Below are 17,230 nucleotides of genomic sequence, written 5' to 3' on the forward strand. Positions count from 1 at the left end.
TGACAGCTAATGTGAAAAGAGCCAAGTCTTGAGTTTTTTTCTTAAATATTGCTGAATCATTTATCTCTTGCAAATTCAAAGGGAGTTTGTTCCAACCCACCGGGCCCAAAAAAGAAAAAAAGCGTCCATCTGTTTTAGCCAGATGAACTCTTGAAATCCTGCCCAGATGGTTATGGGAAGAACACAAGAGTTTTACCGGGCTATAGTAGGCAATCTTGGCAGATAAATAATCATGTCCCGAATGATGGAGGGAGGCAGTGCGGATTACGCAAATGCATAGTAATGTGCAATCGTCTGGGAAGACCAAGAGCCACCCTAGCTGCCTCATTCTGAACAATCTGGAGTCTTCTCAGTAGGTACTTTGGCATGCCAGTATGTAATGCATTGGCATAATCCAACCTGGACATAACCAGTACCACTGTAATCCTAGCCTGAATTGAAAGGAAATGCAGACATTGTTTTTTGCCAAAGTAAGATGCAAAAGCTCAAGCCTACTACCGAGATGATTTGGTTATGGAAAGACATTTTATTAACGAATTTGAAACCCATATATTTTTTTTTAACAGAATCTACTTGGGTATCTGGTGGAGACACCCCGGCAGGCCAGGGAAAACCCAAATTGAGAGCAAAATTGTGTCAAACTGAGCATCTTTCTTTTTGGTGTTACATTTCAGTTGGTTTTAGTCATCCACTGAAACTGCAGAAAGACAGGGTTGAATGATATCCTGTTCAATGGGCATTCCGTTATCGAAGCAGAAGATCTGGGGATCTTAGCCCCAATTGATTCCACTACCGTAGCCAGGGGATACATAGAGATATTAAACATTGTGAGGCTCAGCACTGAGTCCAGATATAGAAGTAGAAGGCTAGCAATAACATGTTCCCCCACATGCACATACATGTTTTTCCTAAGTAGACCTTTCAGTGAGGTGGAAATAAACTTTTAGTGTGAGCTGCTTCTGCAGCTGTTAAGACTTAAGCCACCCTCATCCATATGTTTCACAGTCTTGAAAAAGTAATTTCCCTGCACTCATAAGTAAGCCAGCACCTGTGAAATCATTATATGTTCCGACAGCCATTACCTTACCACAAGGCTCTGTGACAGTTCTGCACCTCTGTGTTGCCTAATCTTAGGGGAAAGACTCCACCACTAATTATGGGAAAAATCATTATGAAGGCTCTGATTTGTGACATTTCCGAAATGCACTTGCTGTCACAGACTGGGAAATATGGACAGGACAAACGAGTACCGCACAGGCCACTGGGCCTGCCTTCTCAAAGGAGTCTTTTCCTACATGATCACCATTGGCTTTCCAAGTGAAGTATCTGCTATATCAGATGATTTCCGAAGGCACAATGAGTTGATGTACGCAAAGGTCCCAGTTCCCCAGGTGTGTGTTCAGCCTTAGCCACCTTTCATGTGCTTAAGAGTAATGTGTGGTGGCACACACCTGTGGTAGCAGTCTGATCTTTATCAGGGATTTCTGGATTTCCTGTGGGCAAGAGTTTCAACTTGTTTAGGCCCCTGTGGCATTGTGTTAGGCTTTAAAGAACCCATCCAACTGTACATCCTCTTCTCTTCTGAATCTACTGTGGAGAAGCGCAATTCCCAGTTTTCCAGGTCCAAGATCTTTCTCAGGCAGGGGTATTTTGGACCCAAAATCCCAGCCCTTTAGGTAAGGGAATGATGGAGCTATTGTTTCATCCTGCACTCTGGAACCATCATTGGGGGAATACTTCTGGAACCCATCGTTCACCTCAGACACAAAAATCTGAGCAACACTACAAAAATTTTAAGATTTGGTTAAAGGCAACCATTCATTCAGATACTATGAACAAAGCATGCACATGGTTGTTTGACAGAGCTTTCAGGTCTGATAACCTTGTTCAGATTGTTTCAGTGGAAAGGTTCAACATAAGTGATCCATCTTCTTCTGTCACCATTGGAATCCAGAGCTGATTGTCTAGTCATTTATTGGTTTCATCTCCTCCCCCTAGTCCCACAAAATCGTTGCTGCTGTTTCCTGTTCTCTTACTTTACCCGGGCCACGAGTTGTCCCTAACATTTAACGCCTTACGGCACTATCTGGTGCAAGCCGAAAGGACAGTGAACTCCACTTCAGCTTGTATCTCAGCACAGTCTTCAGTTGCTGAATGCCTTCCACCACTGCTTTGAGTAAAACGGTCTGATATTAATTTCGGCAAACATTTCCTGGTTTGATCCAAATACCTTTTCTAATTGACCATGCACCTATGGTAATTAGCCTTCAACCCAGAAACATGGTTGTCTGCCAACAAATAGCACAGTTGCAAAGCACTCAAATGGATAGCTTCAGCAGAGTGTAGGATCTGATTTGTTAGAGGGGCATTCATGTGAGTTTGTTGGAGTAGATCTTTCTACATTGAGGCTGCCAATTGGTTGGCTTATTTGCCTTTAAAGATTATCAGAAAATGATTGTATTTACATTATGTAAGGGCAGATTGAAGTAATTCTTGGTGAGACATTCCTTTCACTTGAGTTGGTTTCATTTACTGTTTCCTCGACACCTCAGATCCTAGAGGTGATTTACAAGTGACACAACAGCTTCCCATTCAGAATCATGCTGATTTCTCCAATATGAGTGATGCCGTTTCTTTGCACAGAGCTCAAGAACTGTCAGTGGTGGGCCATGTCTCATTTTTCATCTGTCCACTCAGTTTCTAAACAAGACACGGTGATGTGCATCACCATTTTCCTCTCTCATGAGCTATGCACCTTGGCATGTGATGCAGACCTGTGGGTCATATATTTGTCATATGAAAATGTTAATGTTGCAGGCTGGCACACAGAGTTTAGAATCAAACTCCTACACATTCCGAAATTTGGCCTAGGACAAGATCTATCAAAGGTCTTGTTCTTGGGGCAGCGAGATTTCCATCTGACAATTATGTGGCATTGAAGTACAGATTTACTATTCTCTAAATATTTCTGATCGGGTCAAAGTAACTCTAAAGATGTTTGTTTTGCTTTTCACTCTTCTCAATATTCAGTCACCCTTTCTAGTTTGGGATTTTGAATACTGTTCTTTCTTTTGTATCTTAGAAATTCTGCCATCAAGTACTGATGTATAATTCCGTACAAAATGACAGTCTGCCAATGGATGTGTCTTCTCACTAGTTAAGGTATTTAGATCAGCCTTCTTTTGTCTACAAAGACAAAATGGTCGGGCAGACCTGCTCTAAATACCTTCCTAAGTTCTTATCAAACTCTTATAATTAGGAGATGTTCCTTGTGATGGATAGGCACAAGTTAATCCCAATCAAAAATGCCTTCTTATAAAAGAAGTGACTTCCCTACTACTTTCCAGTTCATGTGTGCCTACCTTTTGCAGGGAAGCAAAAAGTTTGAAATTGGAAGTGGTGGTTCAGTGTTGACATAACTGAGTTGACCTTGGAGGGCAAGATATAGGACCACGTGCACTTGAACTTTGCTTATTTTCTGTTACCCTGATGGATGTTTCCAGTCCTTTCCCATATCATTGATAGTTTCCCATGGTTAAGATGTGTAATGTTGTCTGGGCCAATTAGACCACATCAGAACGCTACGTGGGAATATCCTCTCCTACAAATTATAATACTGATCCTTTGTGGACAGTAAGACAAGACAATCGTGTGTTGTATGTATTAAGTGAAATATTTGTCAAGCTAGTCTTTAAAATTTCTTAAATGGCAACTTGCAGTTTTGTTTTAGGGAATAAAACTGATGATTAACAATTGCTCAGTTAAATGGTATAGTGATGCCATCAACCACAGAAATAACACGAATTTGTCATTACTCTATTAAAAGCATGAAGCCTTCAAGTAGTTTTCTGAAACTCTTTGAGCTCTGTTAACAAAGTGGGAGATGGCATATGTTTTATTTTGATTGTGCAGTTACTATGAAGCATCAACTGAACGTTAGTCAGCTTAGCAAATCCACCACCAAACTGCTTGTAGGCCATTTTAGAGTAGCAACAAAATGTGGCTGCTTTTAGAACAAGAGCAGCTTGATGTTCTTTTCTCCGGTCAGGCACAACTATTACAAAACCATCAAAAAGAAAGCCTTTTTGAAGGCCAAGATTCCATAATCCTTAGGGTCTCCCAGCTAATTTGGGGGTGCTTAGGGGTGGGGGTGTGCTTCCAAAAGATAACTTTTAGCTAGGAAAAGGACACTGGAGACTCAAGGAATATACTGCCTGAATTTAAGCCTTTTCAGAGCAAATGACCGCCATTCCTCTAAGGAATTACTGGATCACAGCTGTAAGACCTTCTACACTGTGGTTCAATCTGGCTGTTGTACAGGCCTGTCTTTGTAGTAGGCAGTTACCTAGATTTTAGATCGCAGCACATTCTTGTAGATGTAGCTTTGACAGACCTTTGTTAGTTTTGAGAGAGGAAAAGCAGGCATTAGTCCATTAGGTTAAATAACACTCTTCATGTTCATAGCATGTGTAGATACCCATGCTTTGTATACTCCTGCCATCTAGTGTTAATCAGATATTGCAGGTTGTTTTTCTTTAAAGACGTTTTGAGTCATGAGGGGTGGCGTGACTCCTTTCTTGGTCCAGAAAGCACATGGGCTTCGGTTCTACCTTTAGATTTGTATTTCTTGCCATCTGGTTCTGACGCGAGAAGCAATGGATCCAATACCATCGCGTTGTTGCATTGTAAGCACTGGGTTCTGCCTCATTTCGTCAGCTTTGAGAAAAAGCGATAATGCATTTAGAAAATATGTGGATGTCATAAATTGAGTAACTTTGAAAAACTAAGCTGACCAGATCGAGGACTCTGGGGCCCCCTTTTATTTCTGCCCACATTGTAACTTGAAGTATCTCTGGTCAGAATAGCACAATATTTGCAACCTCAATCTTTTACCAAATCACCAGGAGTCGTAATGCACCTTTTTCAAGCATGTAGATGTAAAAAGGCTTTGGGGTTTAATAGAGAGAGACACTAGCACGGTAAAGGACTCAGCACCAGGAAACAGAAACATTAGATTTTTTGGGGAGAAGCAGACTTTCGACATAGAGAAAGAAATCTTGAATCCTTCGTGGCCACAGTACATCAGTAAAAATAAATATGTGCTGAGATTTCTCTAATGAAGAACAGGAACATTTCTAAAGTAAAAGGTCAGCACTACCTTTTCAGAAGGCGCTGTTGTCCGCGATTACTGATTCAGGGATAAAATACACTCAATACAAAGATATGCCAATGAGGAGCACTATTCCAGAAGTTCTTTGTCCAACCCTGATAAAGACAAGGAAAAAGGCTTTTAGGCCCACTGCCCCGGTTTAGAGCAGAGAGCAGACAAATCCTGTGGGAAATAAGACTTTAGCATCGACCTTGAAAGCTTTGAAGTCAGAACAACACAGTTCACAGCGGAAATTAAAGGTGATTTAGAGTCCAGCTTTGAAGGCTTCACAGTCACTAATTTAGGAAGACTGCTGAAGCGCTTGCTAATAGCATCTTTTTTCGCCCTGATATGGTAAGTCTTACAAAACTTCAACAAAGACCACCAGTGTCCACACGTACTAAGAAGAAGAAATAAACATTTGAGAAAGAACTGTAGTATGATGCATCGCCTCAGTCTGGATCAAAAATACCGAGTGCTTTCTACATCTAGTCAACATGCTCAAACACACACCCTCTATACCATAGTCTTTGTCACCATTGCACAGTTGCCAGCTTCTTCACCAGCATCACAATCAGCACCATCCAAGATAAACTTTACCTCTACCTCCAGTTCCCTTGTCACAGTTAACAGAGGGATCAGTTCACTCCCTTTCAGAGCCAGGTAGTCTATATGGGGAAGGAGATCCATACTGCTGTCCTCTTGGTGGAGACAACGACCCATTGGTGGATTTTAAAGTAGATCTTCCAGATGATCAAGATATTGAGCCTTATCCTCTGAAGCCATCTCCAGACAATACATCATACTGTGCTGTAATTTGGAGAGCTGCTTGTCTGTGCACATTGTGGAAGAGGAAGACTATTTCCATGTAGGGACCCTCTCAGAAACTGAGGGTAGTGTTCAATTTTGATAAACACAGCTCCTTATTTCAAAGATCCTATCAGAGCCAGAGTGGTCACTCCACAAAGAGGGGAAAAAGTATAAGGCATGGCCTGCGATCCTACTCACATGAAGTCTCGGGTTCCACCAGGCTCACTAGTAGTTCATACGTCCAGGAAGAGGCATCTGCGCAAACGTGAGCATGTTCCCATCCCCAGATAAGGATAGTAAATGCATAGGTGCAGTGGGGAAAAATTGTGGCGAGTGCGTTAACTGAATGGTGTATCACTGATTCAGTTGACTTTCTGTCAAGATATGCAGAAACAACAAGTTGATGGATGGAATGCTTGAATTGATCTTAGCCACTGTCAGTCGCTCGAGCCGCATCCCAATCAATCGTTTTTTTGACCACCATTCTACCTCAGTTTGGACCCATCCATATCCATATGCATATCATACTTGACCCTGCTCATGGGAACAGTCCAGCCCAAACTGCCGGACCAGATCCTCCCTTAACCAGAACACAAGCAACCTAGGACCGGTTTCAACCTAGTTAGGGTTCTTCAGCCAGGCATAGCTTGGTTCCAGTGGCACAGTGAGCCCTGGACCCACATATGCATTACTAGTAGAGTGCATTGAGAACTTGCATACTTCTTTTTACTATTTATGATCCCTCAAGATCGTAAAAATTAGTTTAAACTTTATACATTAATAATCTTTAGTGGTTATCCCTTTAACACCTCCTTTCTATATCTATAGGGGGCAGCATGCCCTTCTGCTGCCCCCTTTATAAAACATTTTCATGTACTTCTTTTTCACACCTCCATTTTTTCACAGTACACAATAATGACCCCTATTTAATTTCTTACATTCCAACAGAAAGCCAATCAAGCGCTTGCTCGCGCGGGACTCACAAGGCCATCTTGTTCCCTTGAGAGCATGAAGACTTGGGGGCAAAAACGGGCCTCTCGGCCAATCATAGCTCTCCAGTTTTGATTTTGAGCTCTTGCTGGAGGCTCTCAGGACTCTGGTGAGCACAACTGCCAAAATATTCAATTCTTTTTTATCCTTAATTTCTCAAACACTACTGAATGGTTTGGTAAGCATCTTCACATTCAAACACAGTATTGTATTCAAGCTCAGAGACCTTTGATTCAACTGTTTCCATATTCCAATCATGAGAAACTACCCAAGGTGTAGTTATGTCATTCATAGAGACTTTGAATACATATGGAATTGGAACTAATTCCGTCGCTCCAAATATATCAAATGATACTTTATCCCAAGCAATCCCATCAGAAATCGGTATAGCTGAAATGTTCACTAGGGACTCGTCTCTGCAGATCTTATGTGAGGACAGGTGAGGCTTCAAAACCGCTTCACCAGTTCAGCAGCGGAGCATTTAGGAAGATAATGACCATGTATCACCAGAGAGAAAACAATGACAAAACTAATCCAAAGAAGGAAGGCAAGCACAGCTTTGGCTTCATGTATAATGGGGTATTGTGGGTGTGGTAATGGTGACGATGTTACTGGTATTATGTGGTGGGGGGGGGGAGTCTTTGTCCCATCCTACATGGTTGCAATACAGTGCCGGAGCTTGTGCCATTGCCCAATCTACTGTGTAAGCTTGTCTTAATTCTTCAAGATTAGGGACCGAGAAAGATGGCATAATGACAGCTTCCTGTAGTGGGAGTTAACGAACATATTCTGGTGGCCAGTCTTTTTCTGCCAATAGGATGTCATAACATTAGATTTTCCCAGAATATAATTTAATTGTACGCTCTGTCTCCCTCAATTTGTATTCTCATTTTGTGAATCCTATGTGGGAGGAGAATCACGTATCTGCAGTTTCGACTTCTAAAAAGTCGTTAGTTGCTTTTACCACCAGAAGCGCTTGAAGATTCTGGCGAACTATTAACAATTACTTCGCTCTCTAGCAGTCAGTGCCCATGTCCTGCTCTTCAGGAAAGTTCTCATTATGTGTGGCGTTTCTAACTGATATTGCTAGCTTCCACTTTTTTCTTTTCAAATTGTGCTTTCTGTCTTGAAGTCTTCTCTTCCTTTTTTTATGGAAGGTTCAGATGAGTATTGCAATTTTTTTCTCCTCAAGAACCCTCTGCCTTATCCTTGTGGTTTGCTTGGTCTGGTCCTCAGACTATCCCGACCTATAATGAAAGAGGTCTCACTGATAATCTTTGACAGCTTGCTCTTCTGATCCTGTATGGGTAAACATCCAAGAGCTGTTGGCCTGTTGCCAATGCTACTGCGTCCCCTTTAAGGTTACTTAATATTATCGAGGATACTGTGGCAACATTTCCAATTAATTGAAACCCCAAATCTAGGGCCAGGGCAGCCCCATATTCATCTTGAATTTGTATTAACAATGCTGGAAGATTTGCAAGTGTTGGTGTACCGTGTGGTAGTGTAGAGTGCAGCAAACATTGCACCCCAATTAGCGCAGTTGCCCACTGAGGGAATCATCCTAAATGGCAAGCACATTGTGAGAATTCTATGGTTATTGTGGGGTCCCATTTGGGGAAATACTTATTCGAAGGCGCTCATTTTTTGTGCTAACCAGAACAGAATCTGTTCATGTTTAATGGGTACTTTAGCCATAATTAATTAAATGCACAGTAGCAGGATTGATTCCCACTGTGGCCACGTGGTTGTAAAAGGAGCAGTGTTTAGTGTTTAGCAGTGTGGTTGCTGAGGCAGTGTTTAGAGTCCACATTACGAATTGTAGTAATAGTCTATATATTTCTACTAAATTAGTTTATAGTTGGCGTACATCTTCTACCACCATTGTACCTATACTAGTATGCAGTGTATAGGTAGCCAATTCCAGCCATGTCGTAGACTCCCCTTTTAGTAACGACTGGTGGAATTTGGGCAGCAGCACCTCAGAGTATGGGCGCCCCTATGTATAAATGCCAAGCCTTTCCCCACCAGTCCTGGACATTTTTGGCCTAGGGGGTCAGGGTATCATTGTCCTACCCACTTATGTTTTTTTCCAGTTTTTCTTAGAACTTGGGACTGTGGGCGTGTCAGACCTTATTTACTTTAGATTATTATGATAAGGTGGCACGTATAGGGTAAGTCATCTATTGCCCTCAGAGGTCGACTCAGACCTTTTGACTCGAGTGTGTAATCATCCAACCAGACAATCTGAACAATAATCATCAAATAGGACAACAAATAATCAACATAATCAGTTGCAATCAATAATTTAAACACACCATGACCTACGTGGCCATGAGTCACCACACCAGTTTAGTAAAGTTTAAACATTTATTGCCCTTTAGATTAACAATGCTAAGATCACGTTATTCATACACAGGACCAAATGATAGAAATCCAGAAATATTACAGGCTGTCTGAATAGAAATTTAAAATTAGCCACTCCAGAAGAACAATCCAGAGTACCAACAGACTCAAGTAAAATAGAGAAAGAGCATACATTTAGTTTGTGCAGTTGAAACACAACAATTAATAAACTATCACATTTAGACATTAGGTCAGACATCCCTAACTAGCACTCTAATTAGACAAGCATGGGTGGGCTTCATGCAAAAAGAAAAATAAGACAACATTTAATTTGTAAAACACCTATGGTGCTAACCAAAATAAGTGGTTGGATTTTCTAGAAAGAAAACCTGCAAAGAAAACACAAGTGCACATTGGTTATACCTCTCATATAACAGCAGAAACTTCAGCAGAGGGCAGGAACATCAGGTCTTCATTAATCAGCATCAGAACATTAGAGGGAAACAGTTCAGTAAAGTTGGGCCTAATATAACTGAACTGTTAGACTTGTAGGCAAAGAACTATGCAGCATCATCTGAACAATACACAGAAAATGAAGAACTAAATTATATCATATAAAACATTGCTGTGTTAAAGTCCCAAAAGTTTCTAATCAAGTTTCTATTGGACAGACTATGAGGTATTTTTAGTTGCAACCAGCAAACTACATCTGCACATCACATGCATCTCTCCACGTTGACTGTAGCCATAATTGGATCTACACTCACTCCTCTCTCCTCTCCAAACATCAGCTTTTGTGAATAAATACATGTAAAACTACCTGGAGACATAAAATGTGCTTCCTGCCCAAAAAAAACAAAACTCCAACAGAAATAAAATGTTAAATGGAAAACACGACATCGAGCACTAAGGCCTATTGTTCGGTTTGTACATTATCTCATCTCAGGAAATACAACTGTAACAAACAAAGAACATAACTTTTCCACAGTGTGCAAGTCACATAGGATGCTTAAACATTATTTTTGCAAAGCTAGCATTCTTTTTAAAGCAATGTGCCTCTGGAAAATTACTAAAACGTGAGGACTTTAAACTAGTGCTTATCATAAAAAATAAAAAATTTCATAATAAGTTTAACCCATTAATCTTTCAGTACACAATAATAACTGTCAGTATATTTAATTATGTTTAAGCAAAATACATTTTTATTAGTTATTATTTATTTTCATGTCTACATTGTGGCTGACAACAGGGTGATCATATTTCCCAAAGCACACGTTTTCAGTTAGGCCTTTTAATACATGTTATTTCACATTTTGGTGTACGTTTTAGTGACACATTTGTGTTAATGTTTGCTCTCTAACTAACAATCCCTCCTGACGGTTGCGTGTTATCACAAAAGAGATACTTATTAATATTTGTTTTAAGTTTAGTGAGGTCATTCAAAACTATTTGTTTAGTATATCTACTATTTCTCGGTTTTATCCAGGTTTCAGAATTTCTCAAATCATGAAAGTATTTGCCTCTCATCTTTTCCATTTTAATTTTTTCCCTCCTCTGTTCATTTTTCACCTTTTGTCTTTGTATGAATCTATACAGTTTGTAAAATCTGATTATGCAAATGACACATACAACCACTATTAATAATGGTTTCAATATCCTACCCACAACACCCTGACCAAGATTTCCCAAACAGTTTTTCACTTCAATAAAACTTTTGCCCTTATTTTCCTACACACTTGGCTCTCTCAAATCTTTTAGGTCAGAATTTAGGTTCTTTAAATTCTTAATGAAATTTCTAATTTCTTTACTGTTACCTGGAATAAATGTACAGCAATGTTTTGCTTTAAGCATCCGGCATACTCCGACTTCCTTTAATAAAAGGATGTCTAACGCAAGGCGGTTGTGGAGAACCATCGAACATACCGCAACCATTTCGGAATCCATCAATATGATTGCTCCAGAAAAATCTGTTTGCATCTGTTGACAATAGTAGACCGCATTCTAATTGTCATGTCATTCAGAACAACTTCTACTGAATACCTCCAACTATTTCAGAATAACTTGACCTTTTTGATCTCAGGTTCAATATTGTCAACATGATAAATTCTAGGAAAGACCACTCCCAGGTAGCAAATACCACACCATCCCTTAGAGACAATAATGACTTTTTCCACAGATGCAATAAACCCCAGGAATTGCAGGTTCGTGTCCATTATGCATAAAGTCCCATGTATTATTATAAAGAAATACATGTCTGCATTCACTTGTTCCTACAAATGCAGTATCAGTTCTGGATTGAGTCTGTATATACAAAGCTTTCCTACATGTTGGTAGTTTAAAGCAAGCTTCCTTCATGTGCTAGTTACTCTATATGCATAGTCATTTATATAAGTGCTTTTCACTAAACCCTTATCTATCTTCTCCTTCGATTTATTTTCTTCTATCATCGGTCTGATCCAGGAAAGTTTTCTCAACCTGGGAAAGTGTACATGTGATGTTGTTCCTGTGCGTGTAAGCTGTACCAAATGTTAGTGAAGCTCCAAAGAAACCCACTACAATGTCCATGCTCTTAGCTCTAGCAACACTACTTAAATGTTGGTTAATTGAAACAAATGAAAAAACATCCATAGTAGAGTAGAAATATGGGATGTATAAAATAGAATACGTTAGAAGAAAGATCTCCCTGCAAGTTGTCAAAGTATTTCTCATCCCTATTAAACTTCTCGAATTTAGGAAGTGTAGTAGTTAATCTCACCTATATCAGAAACACTCATACTTATAATCAACTACAAACTTACCAACACACATACAATTGCTAATACAACATCCATACACTTGCAAAACCCAATTGTTTTTAATGCGATTGTGATTGGAATCCATGACCTGTAAAGAATCAAAGCAAAAGAAAAAAAAAAAAAAAGATTTAACTATGCGATTTTTCACAGCAACTTTCAGATTTTTCTCCAGAACTTGTCAAAAATCGGTCTAGCAGCTTTGTCAAAATCAGTTTAAAATGTCTCTTGTTCATAATCTGCTGAACACTAATTACTTCCAGTATATGTCTCTCTTGTTCAATTGACAATGTGATTTCAAAACTCTGATCAAATGCAATTTCAAAATATAGAACTGTATTCTTACGGTCAAAACAAAAGGATATACATTTGTGTTCCCATTCATCAGCTGGGAGATGTGCCCATTCAGGACATGTGTATCTCCGTCTTGTAACTCTTTCTCTTTCATCTTCGATTTGCACTTGTTTCTCCCTCACTCAGATCTGTTTCTTCTGTTTTGGCTTCCTTACGTACGCTTGACAATACATCAGGAACCTTTTCAGTTTCATGCAATGTAGGCCATTTGTCTCCTTTCACAGTTTTTCTAGACAGTGACGGCGAAACTGGACTTATAACTCTTCTTTGTTCAGCAGGACTGTGAAAAGCACTTCTTTGACATTCTTCACCTGCACCATTAGCCACTTCAGGAGGCTCTAGTATATTGAAATACTTCATCATATGCTTAATCTCTTATATTTTTGTAGTGATCATCGGTTTGAATGCTAGATGCATTATCTTCTTCCTTTTGCTTTAACCCTTGTATAGTTCCTATAACAATATGCATGATAATGGGTTTCTATAGCCTCTCTGCCTCTACTACAAACTGCTAAGATCTTTGAATCACAGTTAATGTTTGCACACTCTTGGAGCCTGTTAACTTTTAGCTCCGTTGCTTTGATTAATTCCTCACACATTGATGCTCCTTTGTAGCATTTCATCTTTCCACAAAATACTGATAGCCGTGCTTTAGAAATCACTGGTTGATTTATTGATTGTGCATTAGAGATCTCCCAGAGCAACAGTATTGGTGCCTGATATGCGTAAGGCAATCGATTTCCTTAAGCTAAGGCTATCTATTCGCAGTCCTAATGAAGTTTGGCCATGCCCCTTACATCACAAAGCTGATCCAACTCCTTTATACTTTCCTTATGAACAGAACTCATTTTGGAGGGAGCCATCTCTGAGCCCATTGTGGTCGGGCACCAGGCAAGGGTGCCACCCATACCGCTCCTGTTTGCCATTGAAATGGAGTGCCTGGCTTCTGGGGCACAAGTGGAGGGGGCGGGTTAGGATACTCCCCTGCCTGACGCCTCCCATGCAATCTCCTTGTATGCTTACATTGTCCTGTTCTGCCTACAGTACATTGCTTCCAATCTTATCTCCATGGCCCGCTCCTTATGGGATTTTGCCGGTGTCAGGATTAACAGGGAGCTGTGACAAATCTTGACTATTTCCCTTGCTGCCCGCAGCTGCACTGAGGGCCATGGATCTGGGGGGTGTGGGGTGGGGGCTGCAGGAGGGGAGCCTTGTTTGATGGGAACCCACTGCAGTATGCTACTTGGGAGTGCAAGTTTACCACACAGTCCCAGACCTGCTTGAGGGCAGTTTATCCACAACTGTTGCCTCCATTCAGTCACAGATCCCCTTTTGGACGTCCCTCCTGATGTCAGTGGCAGGCCGAGTGACAATTATCTAAGATGTGATCCTTTCCTGTTCCTTATATTTATTTCATGAACCTTCTTATCTCCCATCCCAAATTGTTCTTTTGGGACATTCATGTCCTTGTAGGGGGGCCTGTGTTGGCATAACTCGACAGGTGGCCCTGGGCAAGCTCCAACTTCTTTCAGAACAGGAGGAGCCTAGCTTAGAATATTATTTCCTGGTGGACTAGCTGCAGTGGTTTTCCTTCTGGTTGACTGGTTTGTGTTTTTGAGGACATGGGCCCAGCAAACCCTCCTCTCTCAGGTGGAGCCCTCCTTTGCCATGTACCTTCAGGCGCTCATCCTCCCGTGGGCTTGCCCCTCCTCCCAAGGCATTTTCATACTTAAAGTGAGCTCTTCATCTTGCTTATACTACCACCTCCTGGCAATTCCGTTGCTCAGCTTTCTGACCCAGAGGTGTCCCCTTACTAGCAGGCAGCTACAGCTATGGGAAGAGGCTGGTATTACTTGCATGGGTAACCTTTATACAGTTAGGCACCTAATGGCATTTGAAACCCTTGCTGATCAATATGCTATTCCCGAACATCAGTTCCTTCTCTTGCCTCTTTGAGAAGGGTGATGGTGGATGCCAGGGCCACACTGGTCTTGGAATCAGTCACATCAACACATGCAAACACTACACACAATGGGTCTTCGTTCATATGCTAATCACGTGGCTCACTAGAACTCTAGTTATACATACGCAGATGTCTTTATAACCTCTACAAGATATTTGGAAGGCCAGGTTTGGCAGACCACTTCATGACAAAGGAGTGGTCCTCAGCAAATCAGCGAAGTGTTTCCTGTAACGCCTGCCTCAAACGCATTCAATTTTATATACTCCACAGGACATCTTTCCAGGTGCCTCAGACACATGTGCCAGATGCAGTGTTCCTTGAGCTGACCTAAAGCACGTTTTGTGGGACAGTCCGCAGTTAGGGCCATTTTGGACTGCAATTCATTCCCTGTTGGAGCAAGTCATGGGAGTAACTTATTTCTGGATTATACCAGATCGCCCAGACGCCTAATTGCAATGCATTTTTTATACTTAGCCTTATAAAACAATTACTACCCCTTGGAAATTAACCACTTCTCCGAAACCAGTACAGTGGCAGACCTTGTTTGCCTCCCGGACCAGAGCTGAGGCAGTAGCACAGCACAGCAAGGATCCTAGGACACTACAGCGGTACCCAATGGCCCTAGGCTGGGAGGTATTGCTGTCTAAATTAATTGATCCCAGAATCTATCATCACAAATTCTTTAATTCTACCATGCACTTTGAGCCCACTCCCTTTTTACCCACCCCTATTGTGCCCACTTCCCCTCACGATAGAGAACAGTTTTTCCTCTCTACTGATACCCTATCCCCACTACCTCGTCCCCCTGTTTTTCCTACCCTTTCACACACAAGCATCACAAATTTACGGATTTGAAGCATTTTTGCAGGCAACTGAGCTTTGTTTATTGGTTGCAATTATATTATTCCAAAAATTATGTGAACAACTTTTTATGATATGCATATACCTGTGATATGTTGAATGTGAGTTCAGTAAACAGAAAAGAAAAGGCTCCATTAAGATATTTTTGGTAGACCTAGCTTTTTTGATTTGTTTGTTGAGAGGGCCCCCAGATCCTTCGCACTCCTGAGTTAATATTGACAGAAACATGGCTTTGAAACTTGCAAGAGAGAAGGGCCACTTGGACTTTCAAGGAGATTTACTTAGTTTAGCCACACTTCACTATGGTGGTACAGGATTTGAAGTGTGCATCTACAGTTTTGAAAAAGATGCTTTGAGCCTCAGCGCCAACTAAACAATGATTTTTCTCCTAGATTTAGGCTTACCATACAGGGCCATACCATGATCTTACCTTGCCCTTAATAATCTTTGAAAGGTAGTGTAGATGGTCTCTGATGGGAGCAGTTTCAGCTCACCAGATAGGACTTATTACACTTGGTGATATATTTTGATTGAATATATTAAGTACATATACGCTCCCTCAGTAGACACTGATACTTGTAATGTTCATGATACATTTGGTTTTATTCCCAGGAGAGCCAATACTACTAATCTGCGCACATTATTTTGCTGACAGTAATCCACAGAATTGCCCTATGTTGATGTGTTTTTAACCTCTTGAATAATCGTTATATGCTGCACTGCTGCTAAGGTACTGAGAAAGCAAATGTTCAAAGGCTTGTGTGGCTGTAGATACACATGCTCTGCATACTCCTGCCATCTAGTGTTGGATGCAGAGATTTGCAAGTTTTTCTCCAGAGAACTCTTTCGAGTCACGTGGTTGAATGACTCAACCTCTCAGATATACTGCGCATGGGCATGAACTCCATTGTTAGATAGTTTTCACACTTCTGTCGGGGTTGGGCATGTGTGTCTCCGCTCCAAGTTCAACTCTGCTTCGTTTTGATTCTCTGGTTCTTTTTTCTGTCTTAGACGGTATTGTTGTTCGTGCTTTCAGGATTTGTGCTGCCTTGAAACCTCTGCGAGTTCGACTGCATCCCCTCTGCGGCCTACCGTCGTTACCAGTCTTCTTGAAAATGCTCCACTTGTAATGGAACACATGCCCATTCAATTCTGTCCAGGTTGTTACGCAAAGTACCTGCACACAGACCAATATTCAGTGCGCAACTTGTTGGTCCGCAGATGAAAAGGATTCAGACTGTGAAGTGTGCTGATCCTTCATGTCGAAAAATATGCTGTGCGACTACTGGGCCCATCTCCTCATTATCTCACGAGCCACAGAAGAGACTCCCAACATCTTTGGTGAGGAACATGCACAAGAGCTGCCAACCAAGGAAGATGCCTTTTCCCTCGACCAAAGCTCCAACCTCAAGGTGTAGTTAGAGGTGTAGGAGCTCCCAATTGCACAGCCTGTGAGTACTTCCAACCGAAGCTGACCAAAAGACCTTAGGCTTCCCCACCCACCCAGTCAGATGTCAACAGTCCATAACTTCTACCTAGCCATGAACAGATGTGCAAAACTATCGGACACCCTGCCCTCTGGCCCGTCTTTGAAATCACAAGCCAAGACCAAACCGTTTGCATCTACCTTTTGGTGCTGGCCTGGCAGTCGACATCCTCCACCTCAGTGCCGACGGCAGCTTATACATCGAAGTCCAACACTTCGGGATTAAAATCCTCAGAGCCAAAACCTTTGAAGACTTCCTCGGCCTCCACTTCCCCTGTCGAACACATTTTGGAGAAACTGGACATAAAACAGCAAAAAACGCATATCCTCATGGGGACGGACCGTGTACTTGCCAAACCTTCCTCTCCTCCTCTGCTCAAGAGGAATCTGACTTGAGGAAGTCTTAGACTTTACCCCTTCCTCCTAGGAAGAAAACCATGGACAAAGCCACCAGCCCTGTTTTTCTTCCACGTCCTTCC

The 17,230-nt window shown here is 41.4% G+C and overlaps 1 protein-coding gene across 12 annotated transcripts in view; it reads left to right on the forward strand.

Moving 5' to 3' along the window:
- The window catches only part of SEMA4D (semaphorin 4D), a 498,348-nt gene that overhangs the window by 387,238 nt on the left and 93,880 nt on the right, over positions 1-17,230 (forward strand). The gene's annotated exons all lie outside the window — the stretch shown is intronic.

Source organism: Pleurodeles waltl, chromosome 1_1 (genome assembly GCF_031143425.1).
Source record: "Pleurodeles waltl isolate 20211129_DDA chromosome 1_1, aPleWal1.hap1.20221129, whole genome shotgun sequence".
NCBI classification, from domain to species: Eukaryota; Metazoa; Chordata; class Amphibia; order Caudata; family Salamandridae; genus Pleurodeles; species Pleurodeles waltl.